The 12940-nt window shown below is 35.1% G+C and overlaps 1 non-coding gene across 1 annotated transcript; it reads right to left on the bottom strand.

Moving 5' to 3' along the window:
• Window positions 1–5270: 5270 nt before the first annotated feature.
• LOC121231043 (small nucleolar RNA R71) lies at window positions 5271–5374 on the bottom strand. Its single transcript, XR_005929112.1, has one exon. It is a non-coding gene; the product is annotated as a small nucleolar RNA R71 (small nucleolar RNA).
• Between the last annotated feature and the right edge of the window lie 7566 nt (window positions 5375–12940).

The following is a 12940-nucleotide window of genomic DNA, read 5'->3' as shown; positions in this document are numbered from 1 at the left end:
GGGGTGTGACATACCATGTGTTCTCATTAAGAGTAAACAGAGTAATATTTCTTAAAAGAGCTGGACGATAATAACGAAAAAGTCATTGGTAAGTGTTTATGGTTCCTAGGTAAATTTGAAGAAAATACATGCTTTAGTTTTCACACTGCGCCATGAAACACTTGGAAATAAATTTCCATCTTCAGTTTTCATAAAGTCATTGCAAGTAAACTAATGAACCTGAAAATTCAGACCGCACATAATAAGGGTTCATGTAACAAACCAACCACCCTTTTCAAATTGTTCATTTTTTTGGTACATCAAAACATTAAGCAAACAGAACAAGAAGTCCCTTAAACATAAAAAGATGTAAAGAAAGTAAAAGCATCCCACATTCGAATTAAACTTGACTATAGCTACTACATCAACCAATGCATCCGCCACTCTACTTTTCAACTTATGTTTTAGTTCCACACTCTCTTTTTCTTGTGGCTATTGCTACTAATATCAGCAACTCAAACCTTGCATTTAAAAGATTTAATTTGATAATTATAATTCTTTGTAAAATATTAAAATGAAGGAAAAGAGTAACAAAAAAGAAAAATACATGTTAATAATGAAAGATTAAACAGAAAAGCTCCTTCACCACCTAAACTATTAGAGATGGCTTTTGTTAGTAAAGATTGAATAATAACAGATACAAATCAAAATTATCTAAGTAATTGAATGAAGCATGCAACTTTGTTTATCTTCAATCTTTCACATTAAAATTTCTAAAATATTTGTGGATTATTTATGATAGCAGTAAACTAATATTCCATCCACTTGTCATATTTCAAAATTTACATCACAAAGCAAGCAAAATTTCAAAACCTAAAATTTCAATATGGATGATTTGAATATTTGTAATTTTAAGAAAATCAAGATTTCAATTTTTAGAAATCTTGGTTTAAGAAGGTTTCATTGAGTTTAATCGAGTTGAAATCTTGAAGAAAAGAAACTTGGAAGACCAACTTGAACCTTATTGATATTTGACCCTCTCAAATGGTCCAATTAGTTCAATTTAGGCTTATTTTATTTCAATTCAATTTTATTTTGGCTTATTGTCAATTTGACCCAATTAGAAAGTTTTATTTCAGCCTTAGTTATTTTTATGTAATTCCGAACAAAGCCCAAATAGGCTAGTCAAAATTTCCCTTGTTATTTACTTAAGACTTTTTTCAATTTCTTTAAGTATCTTAGTTGGCAAAAAATTTCAACTCATTTATAATTTTTTTTTGTTTAGTCCAAGTAGTTGTTCTACTTCCAATAGGTGTTTTTTTTCAACACAATTAGTTTACCTATAGTAAGGCCAGCTTTCCTTTGTATTTTTACCGTTGTTAGCTCGATAAATCAAACCGAAATTGCCAAGAGGGGGTGAATTGGATTTTTTAAAAAAATGTGAAAGATGGAGAGAAAATTGAAAGATGAACACGATAATTTAGAGTGGTTTGGCCCAATTGCCTACTCCACCACCTTAGCTTTCCACAACTAAGGATTTTCCCAAATTCACTTATTTGATAACTTTTGAGGACAAGGTGTAACCTTACAACTCCCTTAAGATTTCTACCCCAAATCTTAAGACACAAACTCTCTCAAGGAAATACAAATAAGAAAACAAAGAAATAATCTTTATAAGATCAAAGTGTTTGCAAATTATGCTCAAATGCAATGAAATATACTTTAGCAAACGAATAGAAGTAAAACTTATAAGTGTATGTAAAAAATATCGAAATAGTAAGTCCAAAGGTTGTTTGATATGTAAAAAATATCGAAATAGTAAGCCCAAAGGTTGTTTGATTGATGATTTTTGTTTAGGACATTTAGAAGTTGGGTATTTATACCCCCTAATTGATTTCCAACCGTTGAGGTTGTTGGTTCGATAGAGCCGTTGGGGATGTAAAAACTAGAGTATTTAATTCACTTGCAACACTGAGTATCGATACCATATAAAAAGGTATCGATAATTTTTGCAGTAAATGCTAAATTCAGTGACCATTGGAGTTTTTACTATCGATACAAAAACAATTTTATCGATACTTTATAAAAATGTATCAACGTCGTATCGATACTTTATAGGTTTTGTGAGAAACAAAATACTATTTTGGCATCGCTTTAAGAGGGGGTATCGATAAATCAAAAAATATTGATACTTGACAAAAAGGTATCAGCACTTAGTAGGGTTTGTGAAAAAAATCCATTTTGGCATCATTTTTATGAGGGGGTATCGATAATTCAGAAAATATGGATACTTGGCCAAAAAGATATCGATATTTTTTGTCTTGGAGCAATTTTGACATGTTTGAAAATTATTTGATTTGTTAAATGTCTTTTTACAAAGTGAAAATCATTTTGACTTGATTTTAAAGTTGTTTCAAAAATTTTTCTAAGAGTAAAATAGATATTCAAAATTTTATCTCTTAGACTTCAATTTTAAACAAATCATTTTGTCAATTTTGTTCATTTTTAACTTTTATTCAAAAACACTTCAATTTTTTATATCAAAACATTTTATCAAATAAAGCTTGGTTTAATAATCTGCCCCTTTTGACATAATAAAACATTTGGTAAATTTGTTTTTGAATAATTTGCTCCCCTTAATAAAATTCATTTTGAATATAAAGCCAAAATAAAATTTAACATACAATTTGGCATTAAATTTTACTTTAAGGAAAATTGCTCACAAAATTTGCATATTTGCATATGGTTAGCATAAACAAATAATCAATCAATTTACCTTTTCTTCTCCCCCTTTTTTGTTATATCAAATGAAAAATAAATCTTAAGGAGAAAAGAGGTTAGTTCATCATAATGGATATATAAAAGTAAATGGGTAAGGAACTAAAACAATAATGTATCCTAAAATACCAATTATTGATAAAGTATAAGAAAACATATACATAAGAATAAATTAAGAAATATAGGTGCAAATGTTATGAGTATGAAATGTTATGAGACGTCATATATATCTCCAATGTCGATAGTCGAGAGTTAACATCATCTCTCAATCCCTGGACATCATTGCTCAAGGAGTGTATAACTGATCATTCATAATTTGGTGTAGCAGATTCAATTAGTTTTCACATTTAAGGAGCTTGAATAGAAGCATATTAGTTATGCTTTAATTCGGTTTCTTTACTTTTGGTTGCATTCAATAAAATGTGCACATCAAGTCTTTTATTTACCTTAAGGGCTGAATGAGGCCTAAGCAAGAGCTAATGTACTTTGTGAATGTGTAGGAGACCATTAGAGGGCATTTAGGGTTTATACCGAATGCTATGTCGCAACATGGAGGATCCAATGTCGCAACATAGAGAGCAGAATAGAGAAAGTGAGAAACTGCCTTCAATGTCATGACATAGGCCTAGGGTGTCACGACATACCCCTGAAGATGGCTACAGAGGAAATGCTGGTTGCTATGTCGTGATACAAGTCCTGATGTGTCGTAACATCGACTCTGTGACGAGACTAAAACACAAAGTAGGGGCGTTTTGGTCTGCACAATTGAACTTTAAGCTTGGGAACGTCAGCTAACCTAGGGTTAAGGATGACGACCACCTGAAGGCTATAAATAGGCCCTTTTGGCACATGTAAAGTACACATTTGTTTTGAACCTAGTATTCTTCCATTAAATTTAGTCTTGTTTTCTTTCCTTCTTAGGTTTATCTAGTTTTAGTTATTTGCTTTCTTCAAGAGATCTGATTGTAAAAGAGATCAACTTTTGTGGGTTCGTGCTTATTATCAATATCAATCAGGCTTTTCTTAAACTCTCTATTTCAATCCATTCCTTATGATTAGTTCTTCCATTTATTCCATATTATTTATGAAAGCCATGAGGAACTAATCCTTCTATGGGGGATTAAAGAGTGGAAGCATGATCTCTTAATTATTTTGTAGGGCTACTCAACAAATCAATTTTTTGGGAAAGGAATAACTTGAAACAAACCCTAGGCCTGACAACCCTGGAAAGTCATCAAGGTGAGAATTAACCCAAAATTGGTATTGCCCATCTGTGAACACCTTGACCCCAAACCAGTCTGGACTGTGAGGTCGAAAAATAAGTAGTTCTTGCTGACTCGTTATGTTAGTGGAAGATCAGAACATCTTGCTAGGGTAGCGACTAGTTAATTAACGAAAAACCCGATATGACAGTTGATTGAGATTGCTAAAGCAAGCTAATCACCCATCTTCAGATTTGATTCATTTTATTTCTCTCTATCTCTTGTAATTTTACTATTTTTATGTTATTTTATTTCCTTAGTTTAAAAAACCCTAAAATTATCTCTTATTTTACTTTCATACTATAACTGACTTAAAGTATTAATTAGATATTTAATTGTTTGGGTTAAGATTAATTTAGTACTCACCTCCATTGGGTACGATCCTTGGAGTACTCACCTACTTCATTGTAAAATCTATATTACAACTCGAATAGTATACATGCGGATATTGCCTCGTAATTCTTCACTCTATTGTAGTACTCACACCCTGGACATTAGTATGTCTGGAGGCGGTCAAGTTGTTGGCACTGTCACCGAGGAGGCAATGTCACTAGATTGATTTTAATTATCACATTCCAAAAGATTAATTAGGAAATTTTTCAGCTATAGATACCATTTTATTTTTTTTAATATTACTAATCTTTTCTTTTGGGGTTTGGTGTATGACTTGTATTAGAGGCACACCTATTGCAGCAGCTATAGATCTAGAAAGAATAATCTAAAGGAATCACCGACAACAATAGTAGTAAATGTAAAATCCACCAACACCACCTGCAGTTAACATTCCACATGACAATCCACTATTCTGCGACGCTGATGCTAACACCCTAGGAGACCCATCAACACCATAGTTACCTGCAAAGGTGCATATAGCTTGGAATGGAAAAACTTTACTAGACTATGCCCTACCAAGTTTAGATGTGGTTCAGGAAAGTATAGTAAGGCTGACGATTACAACTAATAATTTTGAAATCAAATCGGCAATGATACAAATGATAAAAAATAATCTGCAGTTTAGGGGCACCATGACAAAATATCCTAATCAACATTTTAAATGGGTTCTTCAACCCTGTGATACTTTTAAGTATAATGAGGTCACTAATGATGCTATTCATCTTTGATTGTTCCCTTTTTCTCTAATTGATAACGGCTTTTCTTGGTTAGACTCGCAGGCTCTAGGATCCATCACGACTTGGGACAAACTTGTTGGAAAATTCTTAAAGAAGATTTTCCCGATTAGTAAAGTAGTCCAATTAAGAAGAGAGATTACTATCTTTAGACATGTGGAAGGAGAAAGCTTCAATGAGCTGTAGGAATGCTTCAAAGTTGATTCAAAAATGCCCGCATAGTAGATTTCCTGAGTGGATGAGATTGCAAATATATAATATGTTGGATGCAAATGCAAGATCGGGATTAAACGGAGCAGCAACAGGAGCCCTTATGAATATGATGTATGAGGATGCATACAAAATTATTGAAAATATGGTTAAACTCCTGTCAATAGCCAACTGAACGATTCACATATGGCCAGAAACTCGCTATGGTCAAAGGTATTCAAGAGGATGATAAATATCAACAACTAGTGGATAGCCTCAATCCTATTGAATCTGCTTCTACATCGTCTATGCATGGAAGAGACAAACTATTCTTCCATTATATCAATAATCCTACTAAGGTTATGAATTACATTGGGAATAGGGGTGGAAATATTTATTCAAATACATACAATCTTGTCTAGAGAGATCACTCGAACTTGAGATGGGGAGGAAACCAAGAAGGAGGTAACAATTTAAGTAAGTTAAAAATACTAATTACCAACCTCCTTACTTGCAAAAACCCCAAGGTAGAGCCAACCTAAGTGGCCATATAGCATATGGTCAATGTCTTGATAGAATTGAGGGAGAGATGCAATCAATGAGAATAGATGTCAAGTAGGTGCAGTCTGAGTGCACCAACTCAACAATAATATTGATTAAGCTCGAGGATAAAATGAGCCAATTGATGAGCATGATGGGTGATATCAAAAGATAAATTGGCTCAGGCATTCCCAGTAACATGGAAGATAATCCACGGAGGGAAGGTAAAGAGCATGTGAAGCCTATAGCACTCTAGTCGAGCAATGTACTGTTAACAGCCCGTTTTTGGGTCAAAAATCGGAACAGTGGTTTTAGGACCACAAATCTAAATTAGAAATGTTAATTTTATTATTACCTTAAGGTCTACAGTATGATTGAATAATTGTGTGAAAATTTCATTAAGAAATTTTATCGATAGAGTGTCCAATTTGACTAATAGGACTAAATTGTAATAAGTGCAAAATATGTGTTCTAGAAGCTAGAGGTGTCTAATTTCTATGAAATTTTAAATTAGAAGTCCTCAAATGGTAATTAAACCATTATACTTTAAGTTGGACAAAAATGGACATGGTTAGGTGAAATTTCAAAGTTTGGCATTAAGGGCATTTTGGTCATTTGGTTAATAAAGAAAAAATTTAAACAAATAAAAGATGCTCATCTTTCTAATTTCATCCCCCATAGCCGAATTTCAAGGGTCACCATAGCTAGGGTTTTGGCCAAGCTTCCAAGCTTGATTGTAAGTCTGTCTTTGTCCCATTTTTAATGATTTTTATGTTTTTGTGAATGTTGTAACTTGATTTAGCTATTCTAAAGACTAATTTGAAAGAAAATCAAAGTCTAAAATTTTACCCATGTGGAATATTTATGTATTTTGATGTTTAATTGTAGAAAATGTATGTTTTGTGTTAGATAAATAACATTTACCAAGTGATTTTTGATGAAAATGTAAAATAGGGACCTATTTGTAAAAGTTATAAAATGTGTGTAAAAATGTGAATAAATGAAAAATGTAGGCTGTTATGAGCAAGGAATAGGTTCAGCTAGGCTTGGGTGTGATGAAATTGAATGAAAATCATTTTACGAGCCTAGGGACTAAAATGTAAAAAGTTGAAAAGTTAGGGGTAAAAATGTAATTTTTTCCATAAGGTGTTTTTGGGATTAAATTGAATAATATGATGATTGAATGAGTTAAACTTGATATTATAGATCAAGAAAGAAGAGGTTTTGACCTAGACCAGGGAAAAAACAAGGTTCTCGACTAAATCGAATTATTAGCCATTTTGTACTGAGGTAAGTTCGTATGTTAAAAATAAGCTTTAAATAATTGTATTTAAATGCTTTAATATTGCATGAATTGTATGTTTGATTATGTGAATGAGTATAATTCTACGAACAAGTTCGACGACGAATCGATAAGTGAGAAGTCCAGTTGACCCTTAAGAATAGATTAGGATACAAGTGACATGTCACTAGGGTCATTATGTGTTATGTGATTATGTGATCCAGGTCCTGGTCTTGTACGTCTTACCGGTGGCTGAGTATACCACCATATGTTGCAGATACTTGATAGCTTGTGTGAGCAGCACCACGTAGTTACGTCTTGACTGATAGCTTATGTGAGCTGGCCCATTGATAGCTCGAGAGTGAGCAACTATGTGATATGAGAATGAGGTAGCATTGGCTACATATGTGGCACTCAGTGTGCAAATTTCCCGAGTATTCGACATTGTTATTCCTAGTGGTTCACGTGTATATCAAAGATGAGAATATGTGTAAGTTCATTTCGAGATGGTTCAGGTATGTACGTAAAGCTCATGTTTATTAAATGCTTGAAATGATGAAAATGAGGTAAGTTTTTTGATGGAATGATTAATGATCATGAGACTATGGAAAATTTATATTTAATTATGTTATATTATTTGAATGTTATATGCATGGTAAGGTTGCTTATTTCTTGCATACGAGCTTACTAAGCTGTAAAGCTTACTTCGTTTATTTTCCATGTTTTATAGTGTTGCCAAGCTAGCTTAGATTGGAGATTGTTAGAGATTCGGATCACACTATCAAACTCTCATTTTTAGGTATTGATGATCTTAGTATTTTGAAAGTATGGCATGTGTAGGGACTTGGTCATTTTGTTATATATGTCATTGTAATTTTAGCCAATGTATTGGCTTGTAATTGTCAAAGGCTTGATTTGATATTTGGCCATGTAAATTGGCTAACATGGTTGTAAGCCTAATTACATTCATATATGTGCCAATGTCTTTGGTGATCTGGTCATGGTATGCTTGGTGAATGATGGAATGTGATTCACAGCATGAATGTGAAGTGTTTGGAAATGTGATATATTGATGAGATGATAAATTTTTGCACAATTAGGTGTCTTGAAAGTAGTAAATTGAGGCTTAAAGAATGTGAAATTTGCATGATTGATTTAGGGCATAATAAATGTTGTGAGTATGATAGATGTTGCTATTGTATTGGCATGTTTTGGCTATGATTGTGGATGTTTTGGTTGGCTAAGTATGCCATGAATTGTGCCATTGAATTGGTGTAAGTGTAGGTGTAAATGAGAGTGGCAAATGGCTTGGTAAATAACCTTTATTTTGTCCATACGGGTAGACACACAAGCGTGTGTCTAGCCCTTATGTGACATATGGTCTGCCCCATAGGCATGTGTCTTGGTCGTGTGTCCCCTGCACCTTAATTTTGAGAAATAGAATACTCAGAATTGAGGATACGGGCAAAGACATAGGCTTGTGTCTCAACCGCGTGGATGACACGGCCTCAGGCTTAGGAGTGTCAAGTCTGCACCTATTTTATGAAAATATATCTTCTACACAGCCTAACACACGGGTGTGTGACTTGGCAGTGTGATCCCAATTTGTTCATGAGTTACAAGTTAGAGAGTTACACGGGGTTGGGACACGGGCGTGTGTGACCACATGGCCTGACCACACAAGCATGTCCCATGTCCACATAGGCGTGTGACCCCTATTTGTGGAAAAATTTCCTAAGTTTTATAAATTTTTTTTAAAGTTCTCGGTTTAGTCCCGGCCACTCCTAAAACATGTTTAGGGCCTCGTAGGCGCGTATTAGGGACTTTATGATTAATTGCAAATGGTTTTAATTTGGACGTAAATTTATGGCTTGGAATTATATGATTGTTTGTGTGGTAAGTCAGGTAATGCCTCAGACCCTATTCCAGCGTTGGATACGGGTAAGGGGTGTTACATACTGAGTAGCCCAGAAATACATATCCTAGAGGTAACTAGTGATAATATTGATAAACCTCAAGATAATTGTAACACCCCGAACCCGAGACCGTCACCGGAGTCGAACACGAGGTGTTAACAGACTTAAAAAAAAAAATTTTCCCAGACACTGCCAATCTGCATACTAGTCGCTTTAAAAATCATATCTTGAGTTCAGAAACTCGGAATCCAGTTCTGTAAATTTTCCCTGAAACTAGACTCATATACCCATCTACATATTTTTTTCTAGAATTTTTGGTTGGGCCAATTAGTACAGTTTATTAGTCAAAGTCTCCCATGTTACAGGGATCGACTACACTGACCTTTGCGCATTACCACTTGGATATCTCCCTGTACAGGGCTTCAATACTGATACCGTTTGTTTCTATAGAAACTAGACTCAGAGAGGAATCTATACATATATGTCTTGACTCCTAATTGTCTCTGGTTAATTTGTAATGAATTTCCAAAGTCGGAACAGGAAATCCAGAAACCGTTCTGGCCCTGTCTCACAAGAACCTGAATATCTCTTAACATACTGTCCGTATGATTGTTTCGTTACTTTCCTATGAAAATAGATTCATCAAGGTTCGTTTACATAATTTATTCACTATTTAATTCTATTCCTAATATTTTTAGTGATTTTCCAAATCTACATCACTGCTGCTGTCAGCATCTGCCTTTAAGGTAGACTTTACCTATTTCATAGTTTCCATGATTCAACTAGCCCTTTTTGCATAAATAGCACAATTTATGATAGTGATTAACCATTCCCATGGCCAATCCTTGTCAAGCATATCCACAGCTCTCAATAACCATATCCATACCAAATGATTATAACATTATACTCAAACATATATAAGCCATTTTCGCATGGCTATCCAAAATTATACAAGTCCAAAGGGTCCATGACCCACAACAAACGGGTAGTCCTATACATGCCATTTCGAAGTTCAACCAAAATTGTACCAAAAGGGGGGGGCTTTGATAGTGTGGGCGACTTCGACTTCAAAATCCCGAGTCCGATAGCTGGAGAACCAAAATCTATAAAATAGAGGATCAAAGAAACGGAGTAAGCAATTTATGCTTAGTAAGTTTTGAGCAAGGAATTCCAGCACAGCAAAAGTATAGCATTCATATAGCTAAACGGATAATTTCATATGCACAAATTTTCGATATCATACTTGCTTCACATTACCAACCCTTATGTACATACACAAAAGATCAACTTAGCCAAAGGCCGGTAGCTCGTTTATCAACTGAGCGAATACTTATTTGTAAGGGCTCAACTAAATTCAAGCACATACGAAACATACCTCAATGTTGGGATGTTTCTAGAGTATTTACTGAAATTTTTACAGCAAGATCATTCATTCCCAAATCACGTACCTTCGGAATTTAACCGGATATAGCTACTCGTTCAAATGCCTTCGGACATAGCCCGGTTATAGTAACTCGCACAATTGCCTTCGGGACTTAACCCGGATTTAGTAACTCGCACAAATGCCTTCGGATCTTAGTCCGGATATGGTCACTTAGCACAAAGCCTTCGGGACTTAGCCGGGACATCATTCAAATAACCATGCACATTTAACAATAAATCATGGCCCATTCGTATTTCATTTTCGTTAGCAAAACTCGAACACAAGACACTTATCATTCTTGCAATTTCGGCTCAATAGCCACACACAAAGAGCATGATTTTGATTTGCTTAAAACATGACCTAATCAAATCATAATTTAAGCTCTATTACTCAAGAACTTACCTCGGGTGTTGTCGAATGATTCCGATAGCTATTCGACCACTTTTTCCTTCCCTTTATCGGATTTAGTTCCCCTTTGCTCTTGAGCTTAATTAAACAAATAAATTGATTTAATCATTTGAGCATCGAAAAGAGGAACACAAGGCACTTAGCCCATATTTATACATTCTACAAGTATGGTCACTTGTATTGACTAAACACCCTTTTGTTTCAAGTTCAAAACTTGGCTAATACACACATATATACACTAGTAAAGCATCCTCTCCCTTCCATCAATTTAACACATGCATTACTCATTAATATACAAAAATTATATTCGGCCTTAGCACACAACTTGCTAGCCAATTCTTCTCCATCTAGCAACCAATGCACATATGTGCTCACTCAAAAATGCTAAAAAGAAGATTCAAGAATCATCAATCCACCATCACATGCATCATTAACAAGCTCATATTTAGCATGCAATGGCATTAACACAAAATCTACCTAGGCCGAATATCATCCCATGACATAGCAAAGATTTGAACCATGGATAATTAGAACTCAAGCTAGCAACTAAAAACATGCATGAATCTCATGGCACAACCTCAAACATACCTTGATCTAGATACAAGTATGGCCAAACCTCCTCCTAATCCTCTTCCAAACCAAACATGAAGCAAGAACTCCTTCCTCCTTCCTTAGAATTTTCGGCCAAATGAAGATGAAAAAGGATGAACAAAATTTTCTCTTTTCTTTTCTTTAACTCACGGCAATGGGGGGGAAAACAACCACACACTTTTTTTTTGTTTTCATCATATTCCCTTTCATTATTTTATGCCCATGCTCCTTATTTTATTTTTTTCCACCCATGATGCACCAACACAACATGTCTATGACATGTCTTGCCCATCACACTTGGTCGACCATGCTTGTCATGGCCGGCCACTACTAATTAGGGGGGAATTTGACATGCAAGTCCCCCCTTTTTATTTCATGCACTAATAGGTCCTTATGCTTCGACCTATCACATTTCAAAAATGTCGCACATAAGTCCTATTGACTAAATTCACATGCAATCGACTAAATCGAAGCTTGAAATTTTCACATATTCATAATTACATATTCTAGACAATAAATATCACATTCAAACATTTCGGTGACTCGGTTTAGCGGTCCCGAAACCACTTCCCGACTAGGGTCAATTTTGGGCTGTCACAACTCTCCCCCACTTAAGAAATTTTCGTCCCCGAAAATCTTACCGGTAAATAGGTTTGGGTATCGTTCTTTCATCGAGCTCTCGGTTTCCCAAGTAGCTTCCTCGATCCCGTGTTTGAGCCATAACACCTGAACTAACGGAACCCTTTTGTTTCGCAACTCTTTCACTTCACGAGCTAGGATACGAATCGGTTCTTCTTCATAACTCAAGTCAGATTGAATTTCAACTTCTGAGGATTAATCACATGTGACGGATCGGAGCTATAACGTCGAAGCATCGAAACATGAAAGACATCGTGAATCTTTTCAAGTTCAGGGGGCAAAATCAATCTATACGCAACCGGACCAACTCGTTCGGAGATTTCGTACGGCCCAATGAATCTCGGGCTCAACTTGCCCTTACGGCCAAATCTGAGTACCTTTTTCCAAGGCGAAACTTTAAGAAACACTTTATCTCCCACCTGATATTCAATGTCTTTTCGTTTCAAATCCGCATACGATTTTTGACGATCTGTGGCTGCTTTCAGACTTTCACGGATTACCTTTACTTTCTGTTCGGCATCCTTAATCAAATCAACTCCGAAAATTTTACTTTCACCGAGCTCGGTCCAAAATAATGGTGTACGGCATTTACGACCGTACAAAGCCTCGTAAGGTGCCATCTTAATACTTGATTGAAAACTATTGTTGTAAGCGAATTCAATCAAAGGTAAATACCGTTCCATGAACTACTGAACTCGAGGATGCAACATCTCAACATATCCTCAAGTATCTGAATTATCCGCTCAGATTGACCATCGGTTTGGGGTGAAAGCAGTGCTAAAATGCAGCTTGGTACCCAAAGCTTT

This window comes from Gossypium hirsutum, chromosome A06 (genome assembly GCF_007990345.1).
Source record: "Gossypium hirsutum isolate 1008001.06 chromosome A06, Gossypium_hirsutum_v2.1, whole genome shotgun sequence".
Lineage (NCBI taxonomy): Eukaryota > Viridiplantae > Streptophyta > Magnoliopsida > Malvales > Malvaceae > Gossypium > Gossypium hirsutum.
The sequence above is the reverse complement of the archived record's forward strand: the minus strand, read 5'-3'. Positions and strand labels throughout refer to the sequence as shown.